Source organism: Ranitomeya variabilis, chromosome 2 (genome assembly GCF_051348905.1).
Source record: "Ranitomeya variabilis isolate aRanVar5 chromosome 2, aRanVar5.hap1, whole genome shotgun sequence".
NCBI lineage: Eukaryota > Metazoa > Chordata > Amphibia > Anura > Dendrobatidae > Ranitomeya > Ranitomeya variabilis.
The window spans coordinates 37,012,743-37,030,980 of record NC_135233.1 but is presented as its reverse complement, the minus strand read 5'-3'; the positions used below and the strand labels follow the sequence as shown (position 1 = coordinate 37,030,980).

The 18,238-nt window shown below is 43.6% G+C and overlaps 1 protein-coding gene across 1 annotated transcript in view; it reads right to left on the bottom strand.

Annotated features, from left to right (window-relative positions):
* The window catches only part of USH2A (usherin), a 930,843-nt gene that overhangs the window by 35,473 nt on the left and 877,132 nt on the right, over positions 1 to 18,238 (bottom strand). The gene's annotated exons all lie outside the window — the stretch shown is intronic.

The following is an 18,238-nucleotide window of genomic DNA, read 5'->3' as shown; positions in this document are numbered from 1 at the left end:
ACCGTTATCAGGAATGGCGGGAGTAGCATGGCGCGGCTCGGACGAGGCACTAGTCTCCTGGTTGGGTGTGTGGACTTGTGCTGTGAGGGCCTTATGCCCGTGCATGTAGCCGATGGTGTGGGCTGGCCAATACCATGTGTTTTGTAGTTCAAAGACAGACTTCTGTTCCAATGCAAACTCTTTACTGAACGGTAACTTGGTAAAGGTTATATACAAGGGATAATGGGTACAAAGTCTTATGGACGTTTCTTTCACAGCACAAAGCATTTACACACAGAATCCTTCCTCTGTAGTTTACTCCAGGGCAAATGAGGTACACTGTTCCATCACAACCCAGTTTTAACGCAGAAGTACTAATCAGCAAGTCTCCTTACTTGCGCTTCGAATCCGTGTCCTATTTCTTCTACTACTGGCGCCCTGGAACCCTCGCATTCGGGACCCCCACTAGTGCGTGGTACCCAGTCCTGCTTAGGTCCATTACCTTCTGCATTACAAGCTCTGGGGTTCATGACTCGGAGTCCTATCCAAGGACTCTTCTCCGGAAAGCAACTCTGTCTTGTCAGTCACTTCTCTTCAATGGCACTTAAAAGACAACAGTTTGTATCACAAAAAAAATGATAAAAATAATAAGATATGGTTGTTACAATTATGAACAAGTGTAATGTCACTGCGCACATGCATGTGTTATTTGCATACACGTATCTTATTCGTGCTTGTGTGCCGTAGTCATGGCCCGCAACGGTGTCTGATTTAGCACGCCATGGCCACTCGCATCACATACATAGAATTGCACTGTCTCACTTGCCTGGTTCTCAGAGGCCTCCCTTAGACGCAGAGACACTTCTTTACATAAAGAGACAGAGTCCAATTCCAACTTTAAACATAGAACTTTACTTGTTTCCCATCGCAGCACATCCACATCAGTTACAGCATCAATACAGAATTCTGCACAGTTCTCATCCTTCGCTTTCCCTGTGCTCTTCCTTATGTCCATCAGTTGATACCCAGGTTGTACTGTCTCGACCGGTACTGCAGTGTCCTCCCTGTTCAGCTTCACTACATTCAGGAGTTCCCTTGTCTGTTTTGCGCCAGACATGAGGGCATTCGCCCAAGTAGTAGCCTGCCACATTTTAGAGCGACCTGTGCTCCTATGCTGCTGGACTTCTGGCCCATCGGTCGTGGATAGCTGAGCTTCCCACTTCCCAACATTGCTGAGTCATCCACCTTGTCCAGCTCTGTAGCCCTTCTCCCTGTAAAAGGGAAAACTCTATCTTATCCACGGTTGGCTCCTCCTAAATAAATATATATCCTAATGTTCCCCCATCTAGTGTCACAACTGAGGTACTGCACTTTCCGTACCAATAATGTACAAATAGCAGCAATATACATACAGTTAACAGAAACGTGTTTGGAGCACGAGACCGTTTTTATGACCCCCTTGCATGTGTACTATGCATATGCATTGTCAATGCACAGCTGTCGGGTGACCCGGGACCAGGGGCTCCTTCCCTGTCCTTTACACAAGGGGGCAACCTAGCTCTCCTTGCTCCCCGGGATACTTGTGAAGGTGAAGATGTCTGGGCCTCCTTGCCTTTCTCCTGAGTTAGCTCTACATCTGTTCTATATCTGTTCACATCTGTTCTACCCAGGGAAGAGGGGCGCTACTGTGCACCGTAGTACACCAACCCGACAAAACAAGGTAACACAAACAAGGGTTAACAGAAAGCTCCAGGCATACAAAATATTCACTCACATATTACAAAGGAATGCACCGGGGCATGGAGGTAAGGAAATAAACCAAAATAGAGATGGGAAGGGAATTACCACACATACAAACCAAACAACAGTCACAGATAACTCCTCCAACTCTCCTTCTCATATGAGCTCCTCTCCCTCTATTAGCCATGCAGCAAATGCTAGCTCTGACAAGGATTTGTACCAGAGCCCAGATTATAAAGGGGAAAGGAGTGGCTAACCGAGCTCACCTGTGAGCACAAGGATTTCCACCATGGCCAATTAACCCCTGTTCTACCAGAAGGAATAAACACATTTAAAATGAAGGAGAGGTGCATCTTCTCAGCGCCGGAGTAGGAGCAATCAGACGCTGCTGTCTTCTGGCTCCACACTGTCGCAGTAGCCCTGTGACATGCATGGTTAATTTGTGCATTATGTGTAGATTTTTGTGCAGTGGTGGTGTTTGCAGATTTTAGGATATTGTGGATAATATGAATATGCATGTAAATGTACGTGTGTTGATGCGGGTGTGAGGGGCCCAGACACCAGTCCTGCACAGGGGCCCTTTATTATCAGTGTCGGCATCTGGCAGGTCTCTATTAATAGGCATCAATAACTCTGATCATACATCACAGTCTCATACAGAGCAACAATTACAAGACAAGGTCAATGTGAGGGGTGATAGACACAATTACGATTCTACAAATATGTCGAAATTGAAATCTGCCGTCTGACTTAGGAATCGCTCCACTTTTTTTTTTTTTTTCGCAGACATCTTAATCTTTCTGGTAATATGATTAGTTGCTTCATCAAAAATTAAAACTGTATTCTGTGCACAACAAAGGGAATGGCTCCGTATGATGAATGGATTGTTTACGGTGGAAACTGGACAAACACATGGAAGATGAATAATGTAGAAAACGTATAGAAAGGGGGTCTGTCCGGGTCTAGAGAGGAACCGAGGCAGCGACCGGGAGGCCTCTTCTGCAATGCAAATACTAATCACCTCCAACGGATTATATAGAAAGCCTCCAGTTGCCTGGGGATATTTTAGAAGTATCTTTTAGCGGAAGAAACATGGTTAGCATGTGGCCAATAAAGCAAAAACATATGCATATTGTCAATAGCAGCACCTGTTCAATTCCGTTTTATTCCAGGGTGGAGAGTTGCGCTCAGGCCCCTAGGTGGCAATACTAGCAAATACTTTTTTGCAACCTGAGGACTTAATGATTAACAACTCTCGCTCACTTATCTAACACACTCAAGGCAGCTATTAAAACACAACAAAACTGATTTCATTATAGATTCTTTTAATAAACATTTATGGCTTCTAATCTAAAAAAAAAAAAAAAAAAAAAAGGTAAAAATGCAAAAGAAAAAAATACTACATTTAAAAATTATTTTTTTTTGACACCTCGGTCACAATTCTCTTAGAATGTCTAATAAGATCTTACAACGTACAGAATGAAATTTAGAATAAAAAATACATTTTTGATTAAAGGAGGAAAGGAAAAGGACTATAGGGTTAGTATTAGGCCGAGGTCACACGTTCAGTATTTGGTCAGTATTTTACATCAGTATTTGTAAGAGAAAACCAGGAGTGGAACAAATAGAGGAAAAGTATAATAGAAACATTTGCACCACTTCTGTATTTATCACCCACTCCTGGTCTTGGCTTACAAATACTAATGTAAAATACTGACCAAACACTGAGATTGTGAATATGGCCTCAAAGCGATTAAACAGGAAGCACTTTCCTTTGGCCTCCTGGACATGGTATTTTTTAAACTTGATATTCCATCCCCAATTTCCAAGAGTAGAAACTTTTTCAGTTTTTAAGGGGAGGGGAGGGGAGTCGAAAAAAATAATTACACAATATGGGGGTTTTTGTTTTTTTTCAACATTTTTTTGGGTTTCTATGATATTACTGTTTTAGGGTACATTTTTTTTAAATCAGATTTTATTGGATTTTTTTTACCACGATTAAAAAAACCCCAGCAGTTCAATCATGTTTTTAATCGGGTCTTATTTTTACAGCATTTATCATGCAGTATGAATGTTAACTTTATTACACTATTTTTTTTTTTTGAGAAATAAAAACATTAAAAAATATATCTTTGTGCATTTTTTGAGATCCATAACTTTTTTTTTTATTGATGTTTTCAATGGTACAACTTTGTGACAGAAGCGACTTTTTCATCACTTTTTTTTATGTTAGTGCCACTAGGGAATGTATATATCGTGCAAAACCGCTGATGAACATCTAATTAGACACTCACGGGAGATGGTGAAGGGTGGGAAGAAAGAGGGAGCCATCTCCCTTTGTCTTAGGCTGGGTTCACATTGCGTTAATGTGTGCACGCTAACGGACAGCGTTGCACGGCGAAAATGTCGCAATTAACGCCGTGCAACGGGTCCGTTAGCGTGCCCATTGACAGCAATGTAAATTTCTCCTGCAGCGCATCACTAGCGCGTGCCTTTTTCGGCTCGCGCTAGTGATGTGCCGTTCTTCTGTGACGCGCCTCGGACGCTGCTTGCAGCGTCCGCGGCGCGCCCGAGGTCCGTTCCCCGCTCTCGCAGATCGGGGATCTGCGAGAGTGGGGACGTTAACGCGACCCCAAATACGGCCCCTAAATAAACATTGCGTTAGCGCAATCCGCTAGCGCTAGCGCTAAACGGATTGCCCTAACGCAATGTGAACCTAGCCTTAGATGCTGGAGTTGCTGCTAACTGCAGCATCTAAGATGTTAAACAACCGGGATCGGTGAAGCCATTTATTGTCAAACTACTATGTTTTCTCTTTTTAAATCATAATTAATGACAACCCAAAAAGTTCACATTCCCCATTTCTTAATACCGTGTATTGCCCCCTCTAACATCAACAGCTTGAAGTCTTTTGTGGTAGTTGTGGATGAGGTTCTTTATTTTCTCAGATGGAAAAAGTTGCCCACTCTTCTTGGCAAAAAGCCTCTAGTTCCTGTAAGTTCCTGGGCTGTCTAGCATGAACTGCGCGCTTGAGATTTCCCCAGAGTGGCTCAATGATATTGAGGTCAGGAGACTGAGATGGCCACTCCAGAACCTTCACTTTGTTCTTCTGTAGCCAATGACAGGTCGACTTAGCCTTGTGGTTTGGATCGTTGTCATGCTGACCTCAAAATCATTGAGCCACTCTGGGGAGATCTCAATCGCGCAGTTCATGCTAGAAAGCCCAGGAATTTACAGGAACTGGAGGCTTTTTGCCAAAAAGAGTGGGCAGCTTTACCATCTGAGAAAATAAAAAACCTCATCCACAACTACCACAAAACACTTCAAGCTGTCATTGATGTTAGAGGGGACAATACACTGTATTAAGGAATGAGGAATGTGAACTTTTGATCAGGGTCATTTGGATGTTTTCGGTTGTCATTATAATTTAAAAAGAGAAAACATTGTACTTTGGCAATAAATGGCTTCACCCAACCACTAACCATGAGTGGAATTTTTTTATGTTATCATAGATATTCTCTGAAAAATGGCCAAGAAAGCAAAAATTCTGCTGGGGTATGTAAATTCTTGAGCATAACTGTACATTACATTACTGATCCTGAGTTACATCCTGTATTATACCCCAGAGCTGCACTCACTATTCTGCTGGTGCAGTCACTGTGTACATACATGACATTACTGATCCTGAGTTACATCCTGTATTATACCCCAGAGCTGCACTCACTATTCTGCTGGTGCAGTCACTGTGTACATACATTACATTACTGATCCTGAGTTACATCCTGTATTATTCTCCACAGCTGCACTCACTATTCTGCTGGTGCAGTCACTGTGTACATACATTACATTACTGATCCTGAGTTACCTCCTGTATTATACCCCAGAGCTGCACTCACTATTCTGCTGGTGCAGTCACTGTGTACATACATTACTTTACTGATCCTGAGTTACCTCCTGTATTATACCCTAGAGCTGCACTCACTATTCTGCTGGTGCAGTCACTGTGTACATACATTACATTACTGATCCTGAGTTACCTCCTGTATTATACCCCAGAGCTGCACTCACTATTCTGCTGGTGCAGTCACTGTGTACATACATTATATTACTGATCCTGAGTTACCTCCTGTATTATACTCCAGAGCTGCACTCACTATTCTGCTGGTGCAGTCACTGTGTACATACATTACATTACTGATCCTGAGTTACCTCCTGTATTATACCCCAGAGCTGCACTCACTATTCTGCTGGTGCAGTCACTGTGTATATACACAACTGCTTGCTGACTTGTCTGTCTATGGATTTACCGGTTTCCGAATATGTAACTTTTCTGTCCACACTGGTCGTACTTTCCTCCTGACTACACTGAATATTTTTTCTGCTCGTCACTCAGACAAGAACAGGACGACGTCGGAGAAATTGTATATTGGTAAAATGAACTTGCTAAATAGAGAATAACTTTGAAATGTGTATTTCTCCATATCACCGGCCATGTGTTTCTCCATTGTAGTTTTGGTTCCACTTTATTTTTATTATAATGATCGCTCTGACTCCGCTCCAGATTATGGCTTCAGCATGAATTGTGGGGGTTACGGTTTTAAGAGCCGGGACAATCTACTGGAACTGATCACAGTGTGAAGTGGAGCCAAGCCATTAACTTGCACGGGGCCTAATTCATGATAAGATACAAAGTGCCAGCAAAAACTCCAATGATGATCATTCTACTACTACGAAGATCAGAAATACGATGTATCAAGTCATGGATTGAGATTTAGATGTGTAAAAAGTAACAAAAACACTGTGCAATTGCTACGTGCCTTATTTATCACTTTGGCATCCATCAACAAGCTGTGCTACACTACTACAAAGGGGTGTATCAAGTTTTTTTTCATGAATTAGCACAATTTTTGGTGAAAACAATAAAAAGTTATCAGTGTGTTTGTAAAAACTTAATTCCAGCTCACCTAGTTGCTCTATTCTCATCCACCTGGGGCTCAGACACCGACCTCGCCCTGGCCTCACATCAAGGAAAATAGAAAAAATTGGAGTCCAGCTCAACAGGACTGGATTGTTGAGCAGGACTCCAATTTTATCAGTGTGTTTGGTTTGATCTTTTTTGTGGTAACATACAAATGTAAAACTTGGACTATCAAGAAACAAGTCAGAAGAAGAATAGATTCCTTCGAAATGTGGAGATGGAGAAGGATGTTACCAATACCATGGATGGCAAGGAGAACAAACAAATCAATGTTGGAACAAATCAAACCAGACATGTCACTCGAAGCAAGGATCACCAAACCACGACTTGCCTATTGTGGACACATTATACGAAGAGAGCAATCACTGGAGAAGGACATCATGGTTGGAAGAATAGAAGGAGCAAGGTGAAGAGGAAGACCAACAACCTGATGGCTTGATACTATCAAGATAATGGCAGAGAAGAACCTGGTGGACCTTTCTAGGCTTGCACAAGAGCAATCTTCCTACAGAACGTTCATCCATGGGTTGAGATCAAGCAGAAGGCAGATAAATAATAATAAATACATTTGAACGTCAGCCATGGGACGAGGGTATCATCTAGTCTGAACTATGGTGCCTATTTTACGACTAATGCTCTTTTCACATTTCGTTAGCAGTGCACATTTATTATATACTAGATGGTGGCCCGATTCTAACGCATCGGGTATTCTAGAATATTTATGCGTAGTGTATAGCACAGCCCACGTAGTACATTGCTCAGCCCACGCAGTACATTGCTCAGCCCACGCAGTACATTGCGCAGCCCACGCAGTACATAACGCAGCCAACGCAGTACATTGCGCAGCCCACGTAGTATATTGTGCAGCCCACGTAGTATATTGCGCAGCCCACGTACTATAATGCGCAGCCCACGTTGTATATTGCGCAGCCCACGTTGTATATTGCACAGCCCACATAGTATATTGCGCAGCCCTTGTTGTATATTGCGCAGCCCACGTAGTATATTGCGCAGCCCACGTACTATATTGCACAGCCCACGTTGTATATTGAGCAGCTCACGTAGTATACTGCACAGTTCACGTAGTATATTGCGCAGCCCACGTAGTATATTGTGCAGTCCATGTAGTATATTGCGCAGCCCACGTTGTATATTGCGCAGCCCACGTAGTATATTGCGCAGCCCACGTTGTACATTGCGCAGCCCACGTTGTATATTGCGCAGTCCACGTAGTATATTGCGCAGCCCACGTAGTATATTGCGCAGCCCACGTAGTATATTGCGCAGCCCACGTTGTATATTGCGCAGCCCACGTAGTATATTGCGCAGCCCACATTGTACATTGCGCAGCTCACATTGTATATTGCGCAGCCCACGTTGTATATTGCGCAGCCCACGTAGTATACTGCGCAGTCCACGTAGTATATTGCGCAGCCCATGTTGTATATTGCGCAGCCCACATAGTACATTGCGCAGCCCACGTTGTATATTGCGCAGCCCCCGCTGTATATTGGGCAGCCCACGTTGTATATTGCGCAGCCCACGTTGTATATTGCGCAGCCCACGTAGTACATTGCGCAGCCCACGTTGTACATTGCGCAGCCCACATTGTATATTGCGCAGCCCACGTTGTATATTGCGCAGCCCACGTAGTATACTGCGCAGTCCACGTAGTATATTGTGCAGCCCATGTTGTATATTGCGCAGCCCACGTTGTATATTGCGCAGCCCACGTAGTATACTGCGCAGTCCACGTAGTATATTGCGCAGCCCATGTTGTATATTGCGCAGCCCATGTTGTATATTGCGCAGCCCACATAATATATTGCGCAGCCCACGTACATAGCAATGTGGGCATGATATCCCTGTTAAAAAAAAAAGAATAAAAATAAAAAATAGTTATATACTCACCTTTCGTTGGTGCCTGGATCCAGGAAGCGGTTACTGACGCGAGACCGCTAAGTCTTCTGGGTAATTTCGCAATGCATCGCCGGGAACGGAAGATGGCGGCCAGCGCGAGCGGGTCGGCGTACTACAGAGGGTGAGTATAGCAGGTTTTTTGTTTTTTTATTATTTTTAACATTACTTTTTTTTTACTATTGATGGCGCATAGGCAGCATCAATAGTAAAAAATTGGGGACACACAGGGTTAATAGCAGCGGTTACGGAGTGCGTTACCCGCGGCATAACGCGGTCCGTTACTGCTGGCATTAACCCTGTGTGAGTGGTGACTGGAGGGGAGTATGCGGGCTCCGGGCACTGAGTGCGGGGAGTAAGGAGATGCCAATTTCTTCCGGACTGTGCGCGTCGCTGATTGGTCGTGGCAATGGTCATGGGCGTTTTGCCACGCCCAATCAACGACTTGGATTCCATGACACACAGAGGCCGCGACCAATGAATATCCGTGACAGAAAGACAGACAGAAAGACAGAAGGACAGACAGACAGACTGAAGTACCCCTTAGACAATTATATAGTAGATGCCAAGAACACAGCCATTGCATGCGCTAAATTGCATCCATAAGCTTGATTCACCAGATGGAGGCAAAAGAGTGTCCTTTTGGCCAACATCTGGACAGTATGCATCAGGGTTTCTGGCTTTTGGCTACATGGAATAACGAAGCAAACTGTTGATGGGAAACCTCGGATTCACACTGCAGGTGCATCGCGAAAGAAAACTTTTTCCCTGTACGCCTCTGTATAAAGAAGGTATGTAGACCCATACCTGCGCAACGAGGGATTCTTTTTGACACGTACAGAATGCTCAAGACCTTATGGATATGTCTGACACATGCGATGGGAGCTATGATTGCGCCTGCACTGAAACTAGTAAAAAAAGAGACATTTATAGAATAGAGTTAAATGGATTATATGGAATTGACCCCTATGTTTGTCTAAGATAAGAAAATTGGATTGCGGGACAGGGAATGATGGAAGGTTAGGGTCACACCACCGTTTTGTGAGAAAATCACACTCTACTTAGAGTTTGATCAGAGTGTGATCCAATTTTCTTAACCCTGCTGTTCTGTTCGGTCAAAAATGACCGTTTTTGAACTTTGATATTTAAAAAAAAAATTCATTATGCGGTTCTGAAACTTGTGGTTACTTCTATTTTCCTAATTAGAGGGGTTCTTTCTAAGGGTACCTTTTTTTTTTTTGGTTTAGTTTTTGCGCCACTTTTTTTTTACACTTGTACCGTTCCCGGTCAAAAATGACCGAATAGCATTTTATGCTATTTCAGCCATTTTTTGAGTAAAACAAATGAGTTACAATTTCTTTTGAGACTACTTATTGCATCTACTATTGTTTATGAAGTAAACAGTTGCTTTACGTGCAGATTTACACATGCTTTCAGTACAAACCATACGCATTGGCTTTCAGTACAGTTCTGTGCAATTTTTTTCTCTGTATGTTATTTACCCTGCTTTTTTTATTTTCCTTGTGTTGGGTCTCTGTGCAAGGCAGACCTTGTGGTGTTGGAGCCCAGGGGGTGGTGTCTGGTGCCTCTTTTCTTATCTTATCAGTAAGTAAGCAGTTCAGCCAGCCATTTCAATTTCAAATGCAAGTGAGCTTTATTGGCAGGACTAAGTACACGTTAGCATTGCCAAAGCATATGGTAAAAATTATGGTATAAATATATGGTAAAAAATCCTTTGTTGAAAAAACAAGCCTGAGCTTCCATAAGGTATTCTCAGCAAAAGAGGAGTTGTACATAGTTCCATGTTTTATTTCACTCAAGACACAACAGTGTTTTTTTTTATTATTTTTACTATTTACTATTACTATTTTTTTCAAAATGTTTGCATGCAGTTAAATTTTATACTATAGTTAATTTAATTATAGTTACAGTTAGATATAGTTGTTATAGTAGTAGTTGTTATAGTTAGTTAGTTAAGCTCAAATTTGTAATTTCTGTGCAGAATTCAATAAGCCTTTGTAACCTTTATAAACCCTAAACTAACTAAAAAAATTGAGTTTTTGACATATTTTTTTTTTATAATGACCAGCCATGTTCACAGACAGTATAATAATGCAACAGGTATTCAAAAAAAAATTTTTTTAAGTAGCTAAAACAGCATTTTAATAGGTCAGGTCAAAAATGACCGGAGCAGTACAAGTGTATAGTGGAAACGAATAGAACAGCAGGGCTAAGGGTGGAGAAAAATATAAAAAAAAATTCTCTACCTTCTCTATATTAGTCCATGAAAATCAGACCACCGCACTCGATGTCATCCAAGTATGGTCCCAATTTTTCCATACACCAATAGACTCGAATGGGTGGCCGCCATTTGTTTCTAAGAGGAAAATGGTGCATGCTGCAATTTTTCCAAGTTGGTCCAAGGAAAAAACAATCAGACATGTAGAATAACACGGGGACGAGTGCTATCTGCCAAAATGAAGGATAGCACTCATCCGATTTTTATTATCACCTGCACAAGCCCAAATGGTGAGAGTCTCTGTACATCATTATACGATATGTTGGTGTGATATAAACAAGATTCCCTAAATACTTTAGATACATTTCAAGAATGGCTACCAGCCTATTGTTTTTTACTTAGTGCGTGCAGTGTTGACCTGGAGTAGCTTGAGCTCCACAGAAAAAAATATTTTTAAGGTCCACCCTCCGTAGATGACACACGTAGAACAAATCATCTACAAGATGCAATAGGATATTTATGAATCAATCCAAAATCACCTCGAAATGGGGTTGTTTTCTGCTGGACCACAGGGGACCATTGTTCTAACAGCATCTGGACCACCGGAGGAATCTCTATGGACCAGATCCTGAGTGTAGGCTCCACATGAGAACATTTTCTATTCCGCCCATGTTCACTATGGTGTGACCACTTAAGGATATCCAGAGAAGATCATCCCTGTTTTCTGCTGTTAATAAAAATGCTGAAAAAGTTTGCAAAAAACGTTTTTCCAAAAACAGCGCCACACTGGCCAACAGTATGTTCCTTGGTATTGCAGCATAATGTTGTAAATGGGGTGAGCTGCGATACCAAAGACAACCTGCAGGTGTGCCATCATTTGGGGAAGAGAACATGTTTTCCTACACTCGGATAACCCCATTAAACAAAAAGCGCTAATTATAAAGAAGATAAGGACATAACGGCAGAACTTTGTGGACAGTGATATCTGGAGGGAGGCGGCGTCTTCATCTGCTCCGTTGTGGACATGAGTGGCGTTAGGTCAAAGAGTTTCTGTTCTCTGGAAATGATCAAAATGAGAATTGATCTCTAAATGTCAATAGATCTCACGTTGGTGACTTAGTACAGAAATTGGGCGCAGGGAGAGACCTGCCGAAAGTATTCTGGTCATTTTCAATTTATCCATCTGCTGGCACAGCATTCTTATTCAGCCTTATCAATGGCTTCACTTTCAATTATACAGGACGGAAACTTTCTTGTGATGTGAAGTTGGAGGAGGAACGGCATAAAATGGATTATAAAACTGAGTTTTAGAATTTAACCCCTTAATTGTTTTAAAGACACAGTGAATTTCCTTTATTATTTTTTTACATAAGAAAAAAAGGTAAGTTGAGGCATTCCAGACTGATGGATGCCGAGACGATATTCTCTTGACATATGCAGAGTGCATGAAACTAGAGTATGGCTGCGCATGTCCTGGGAGCTACAGTGTGGTGTGTGCTTTGGGACCTACAGTGCGGATGTGCTGGTGCCGAGAGCTACAGCGTGGCTGCGCATGTGCCGGGAGCTACAGCGTGGTTGTGCATTTGCCAGGAGCTACAGTGTGGCTGCGCATGTGCCGGGAGCTACAGCGTGGTTGTACATGCATCGGGAGCTACAGTGTGGTTGCGCATGTGCCGAGAGCTACGGCGTGGCTGTGCATGTGCCAGGAACTACAGTGCGGCTGTGCATTTGCCAGGAGCTACAGTGTGGCTGCGCATGCGCCAGGAACTACAGTGCGGCTGTGCGTGAGCCAGGAGCTACAATGTGGCTGCGCATGTGCCAGGAGCTACAGTGTGGCTGTGTGCGCACCAGGAGATACAGTGTGGCTGTCCATGCGCCAGGACCTACAGTGTGGCTGTCCATGCGCCAGGACCTACAGTGTGGCTGTCCATGCGCCAGGACCTACAGTGTGGCTGCGCATGAGCCGGCAACTACGATATGGCTGCACCTGAGTTTAGAGCTGCAGTATGGCTGCTCATACGCAGATTCTAGAGTAAATAAGTTATGACTGTTAGAGTATTGTGATGTTCTTCCAGTCAAATTTTCTTCACTATTGAGGCTACATTTTTGGAGGACGAATTATACATGTTTTAGATCTAGTTTCCGAGTGTGAAAGTTTGCATTAAATTTATATTATCTTTTTGCAACAGAAGAATTCTAAAAAACTCATATATCGCTATTGTTTTTCTTTCACCATACATTTTGAATATCACATTGAACTCATTTCCGTTAGGCATCCTGCAAGGACAGTCCTTGTGGCCTTAACTAGGCCCTGGGCTGTCACTAAAGTAGAGTGGATTGGTCAACAGATTTCTCAATATAAATTACATTAGTGCACACATTGTCCATTTCTTGTGTACCCATCAGCCACAACAAGGTGTACCTTTCTCTGATGGGACCATGACAATTTCTTTTAGGCCTTGTTCACATCTACGTATAAAATGGACAAATGTAATCCTTTAAAAAATCCTGTAAATAATTCAATGAATCAGTACTATTCTGCGATTTTTTTCTCAGGCAAAATCTGTCTTTTTCACTACGCTCTTACCTAATGCCCCATCCAACATCACGCTTCATGTGTATCCTGCTTGACATGGCCCCCGACATGTATTATGTTGGATGTGCAAAATGTTTTTGTTTTTAATTTGCTGTTGGTCATCAACCATTTTTCCTCACATAACTCTGATTTACGTTACGTGTAATCTATTGAATTTTACACATGCCCATTTATTTTTTTACCATAATTGCTGTTTCTAAAGAAAATGGTACCTCTATACACATAACATAATGTGCCATGTTGCCCAAACATTCAACTGACGAGGAATTTTTTGGCTTGTTCAAGCAAAATAAAATTATTTCAAGATTATCCCGATCAGTTAACACGTCTTACTCGTTTATTTATTTATTTTTTAAAATTCTCCCCATTGCAGTGAATGATGTCACAAGAAGATGGCCCCGCTGCAGAGATCAGTACAAAAGGGAGCAGCAGAAGTGAGGAAAAAGTCAATATGGGGGTCACAAAGAAGAGACCCTACTGTTATGGTTCTCAATGGCAAGAGAACATAGCCCAGCATACATAGGAACTAGCTCTTGGAAGGATGGAAACTTAAACTGACCATGAACTAAACCTGCCGCACAACTAACAGTAGCCGGGTAGCGTAGCCTGCGTTTTATCCCTAGACGCCCAGCGCCGGCCGGAGGACTAACTAATCCTGGCAGAGGAAAATATAGTCCTGGCTCACCTCTAGAGAAATTTCCCCGAAAGGCAGACAGAGGCCCCCACATATATTGGCGGTGATTTAAGATGAAAATGACAAACGTAGTATGAAAATAGGTTTAGCAAAATCGAGGTCCGCTTACTTGATAGCAGGAAGACAGAAAGGGTACTTTCATGGTCAGCTGAAAACCCTATCAATACACCATCCTGAAATTACTTTAAGACTCTAGTATTAACTCATAACATCAGAGTGGCAATTTCAGATCACAAGAGCTTTCCAGACACAGAAACGAAACTGCAGCTGTGAACTGGAACAAAATGCAAAAAACAAACAAGGACAAAAGTCCGACTTAGCTGGAAGTTGTCTGGTAGCAGGAACATGCACAGAAAGGCTTCTGATTACAATGTTGACCGGCATGGAAGTGACAGAGGAGCAAGGTTAAATAGCGACTCCCACATCCTGATGGGAACAGGTGAACAGAGGGGATGATGCACACAAGTTCAATTCCACCAGTGGCCACCGGGGGAGCCCAAAATCCAATTTCACAACAGTACCCCCCCCTCAAGGAGGGGGCACCGAACCCTCACCAGAACCACCAGGGCGATCAGGATGAGCCCTATGAAAGGCACGGACCAGATCGGAGGCATGAACATCAGAGGCAGTCACCCAAGAATTATCCTCCTGACCGTATCCCTTCCATTTGACCAGATACTGGAGTTTCCGTCTGGAAACACGGGAGTCCAAGATTTTTTCCACAACGTACTCCAACTCGCCCTCAACCAACACCGGAGCAGGAGGCTCAACGGAAGGCACAACCGGTACCTCATACCTGCGCAACAATGACCGATGAAAAACATTATGAATAGAAAAAGATGCAGGGAGGTCCAAACGGAAGGACACAGGGTTAAGAATCTCCAATATCTTGTACGGGCCGATGAACCGAGGCTTAAACTTAGGAGAAGAAACCCTCATAGGGACAAAACGAGAAGACAACCACACCAAGTCCCCGACACAAAGCCGAGGACCAACCCGACGCCGGCGGTTGGCAAAAAGCTGAGTCTTCTCCTGGGACAACTTCAAATTGTCCACCACCTGCCCCCAAATCTGATGCAACCTCTCCACCACAGCATCCACTCCAGGACAATCCGAAGATTCCACCTGACCGGAGGAAAATCGAGGATGAAACCCCGAATTACAGAAAAAAGGAGACACCAAGGTGGCAGAGCTGGCCCGATTATTGAGGGCAAACTCCGCTAAAGGCAAAAAAGCAACCCAATCATCCTGATCTGCAGACACAAAACACCTCAAATATGTCTCCAAAGTCTGATTCGTCCGCTCGGTCTGGCCATTAGTCTGAGGATGGAAAGCAGACGAGAAAGACAAATCTATGCCCATCCTAGCACAGAATGCCCGCCAAAATCTAGACACGAATTGGGTTCCTCTGTCAGAAACGATATTCTCCGGAATACCATGCAAACGAACCACATTTTGAAAAAACAGAGGAACCAACTCGGAAGAAGAAGGCAACTTAGGCAGGGGAACCAAATGGACCATCTTAGAGAAACGGTCACACACCACCCAGATGACAGACATCTTCTGAGAAACAGGAAGATCCGAAATAAAATCCATCGAGATGTGCGTCCAAGGCCTCTTCGGGATAGGCAAGGGCAACAACAATCCACTAGCCCGAGAACAACAAGGCTTGGCCCGAGCACAAACGTCACAAGACTGCACAAAGCCTCGTACATCTCGTGACAGGGAAGGCCACCAGAAGGACCTTGCCACCAAATCCCTGGTACCAAAGATTCCAGGATGACCTGCCAACGCAGAAGAATGAACCTCAGAAATGACTTTACTGGTCCAATCATCAGGAACAAACAGTCTACCAGGTGGGCAACGATCAGGTCTATCCGCCTGAAAATCCTGCAAGGCCCGCCGCAGGTCTGGAGAAACGGCAGACAATATCACTCCATCCTTAAGGATACCTGTAGGTTCAGAATTACCAGGGGAGTCAGGCTCAAAACTCCTAGAAAGGGCATCCGCCTTAACATTCTTAGAACCCGGTAGGTATGACACCACAAAATTAAACCGAGAGAAAAACAACGACCAGCGCGCCTGTCTAGGATTCAGGCGTCTGGCGGACTCAAGATAAATTAAATTTTTGTGGTCGGTCAATACCACCACCTGATGTCTAGCCCCCTCAAGCCAATGACGCCACTCCTCAAAAGCCCACTTCATGGCCAGAAGCTCCCGATTCCCAATATCATAATTCCGCTCGGCGGGCGAAAATTTACGAGAAAAAAAAGCACAAGGTTTCATCACGGAGCAGTCGGAACTTCTTTGCGACAAAACCGCCCCAGCTCCGATTTCAGAAGCGTCGACCTCAACCTGAAAAGGAAGAGCAACATCAGGCTGACGCAACACAGGGGCGGAAGAAAAGCGGCGCTTAAGCTCCCGAAAGGCCTCCACAGCAGCAGGGGACCAATCAGCAACATCAGCACCCTTCTTAGTCAAATCAGTCAATGGTTTAACAACATCAGAAAAACCAGCAATAAATCGACGATAAAAGTTAGCAAAGCCCAAAAATTTCTGAAGACTCTTAAGAGAAGAGGGTTGCGTCCAATCACAAATAGCCCGAACCTTGACAGGATCCATCTCGATGGAAGAGGGGGAAAAAATGTATCCCAAGAAGGAAATCTTTTGAACCCCAAAAACGCACTTAGAACCCTTCACACCCAAGGAATTAGACCGCAAAACCTGAAAAACCCTCCTGACCTGCTGGACATGAGAGTCCCAGTCATCCGAAAAAATCAGAATATCATCCAGATACACGATCATAAATTTATCCAAATAATCACGGAAAATGTCATGCATAAAGGACTGAAAGACTGAAGGGGCATTTGAAAGGCCAAAAGGCATCACCAAATACTCAAAGTGGCCCTCGGGCGTATTAAATGCGGTTTTCCACTCATCCCCCTGCTTAATTCGCACCAAATTATACGCCCCACGGAGATCTATCTTAGAGAACCACTTGGCCCCCTTTATGCGAGCAAACAAATCAGTCAGCAGTGGCAACGGATATTGATATTTAACCGTGATTTTATTCAAAAGCCGATAATCAATACACGGCCTCAAAGAGCCATCTTTCTTAGACACAAAGAAAAAACCGGCTCCTAAGGGAGATGACGAAGGACGAATATGTCCCTTTTCCAAGGACTCCTTTATATATTCTCGCATAGCAGCATGTTCAGGCACAGACAGATTAAATAAACGACCCTTAGGGTATTTACTACCCGGAATCAAATCTATGGCACAATCGCACTCCCGGTGCGGAGGTAATGAACCAAGCTTACGTTCTTCAAAAACGTCACGATAGTCAGACAAGAATTCAGGAATCTCAGAGGGAATAGATGACGAAATGGAAACCAAAGGTACGTCCCCATGCATCCCCTTACATCCCCAGCTTAACACAGACATAGCGTTCCAGTCGAGGACTGGGTTATGAGATTGCAGCCATGGCAATCCAAGCACCAACACATCATGTAGATTATACAGCACAAGAAAGCGAATAATCTCCTGATGATCCGGATTAATTCGCATAGTTACTTGTGTCCAGTATTGTGGTTTATTACTAGCCAATGGGGTGGAGTCAATCCCCTTCAGAGGTATAGGAGTTTCAAGAGGCTCTAAATCATACCCACAGCGTTTGGCAAAGGACCAATCCATAAGACTCAAAGCGGCGCCAGAGTCGACATAGGCATCCGCGGTAATAGATGATAAAGAACAAATCAGGGTCACAGATAGAATAAACTTAGACTGAAAAGTGCCAATTGAAACTGACTTATCAAGCTTCTTAGTACGCTTAGAGCATGCTGATATAACATGAGTTGAATCACCACAATAAAAGCACAACCCATTTTTTCGTCTAAAATTCTGCCGTTCGCTTCTGGACAGAATTCTATCACATTGCATATTCTCTGGCGTCTTCTCAGTAGACACCGCCAAATGGTGCACAGGTTTGCGCTCCCGCAGACGTCTATCGATCTGGATAGCCATTGTCATGGACTCATTCAGACCCGCAGGCACAGGGAACCCCACCATAACATCCTTAACGGCATCAGAGAGACC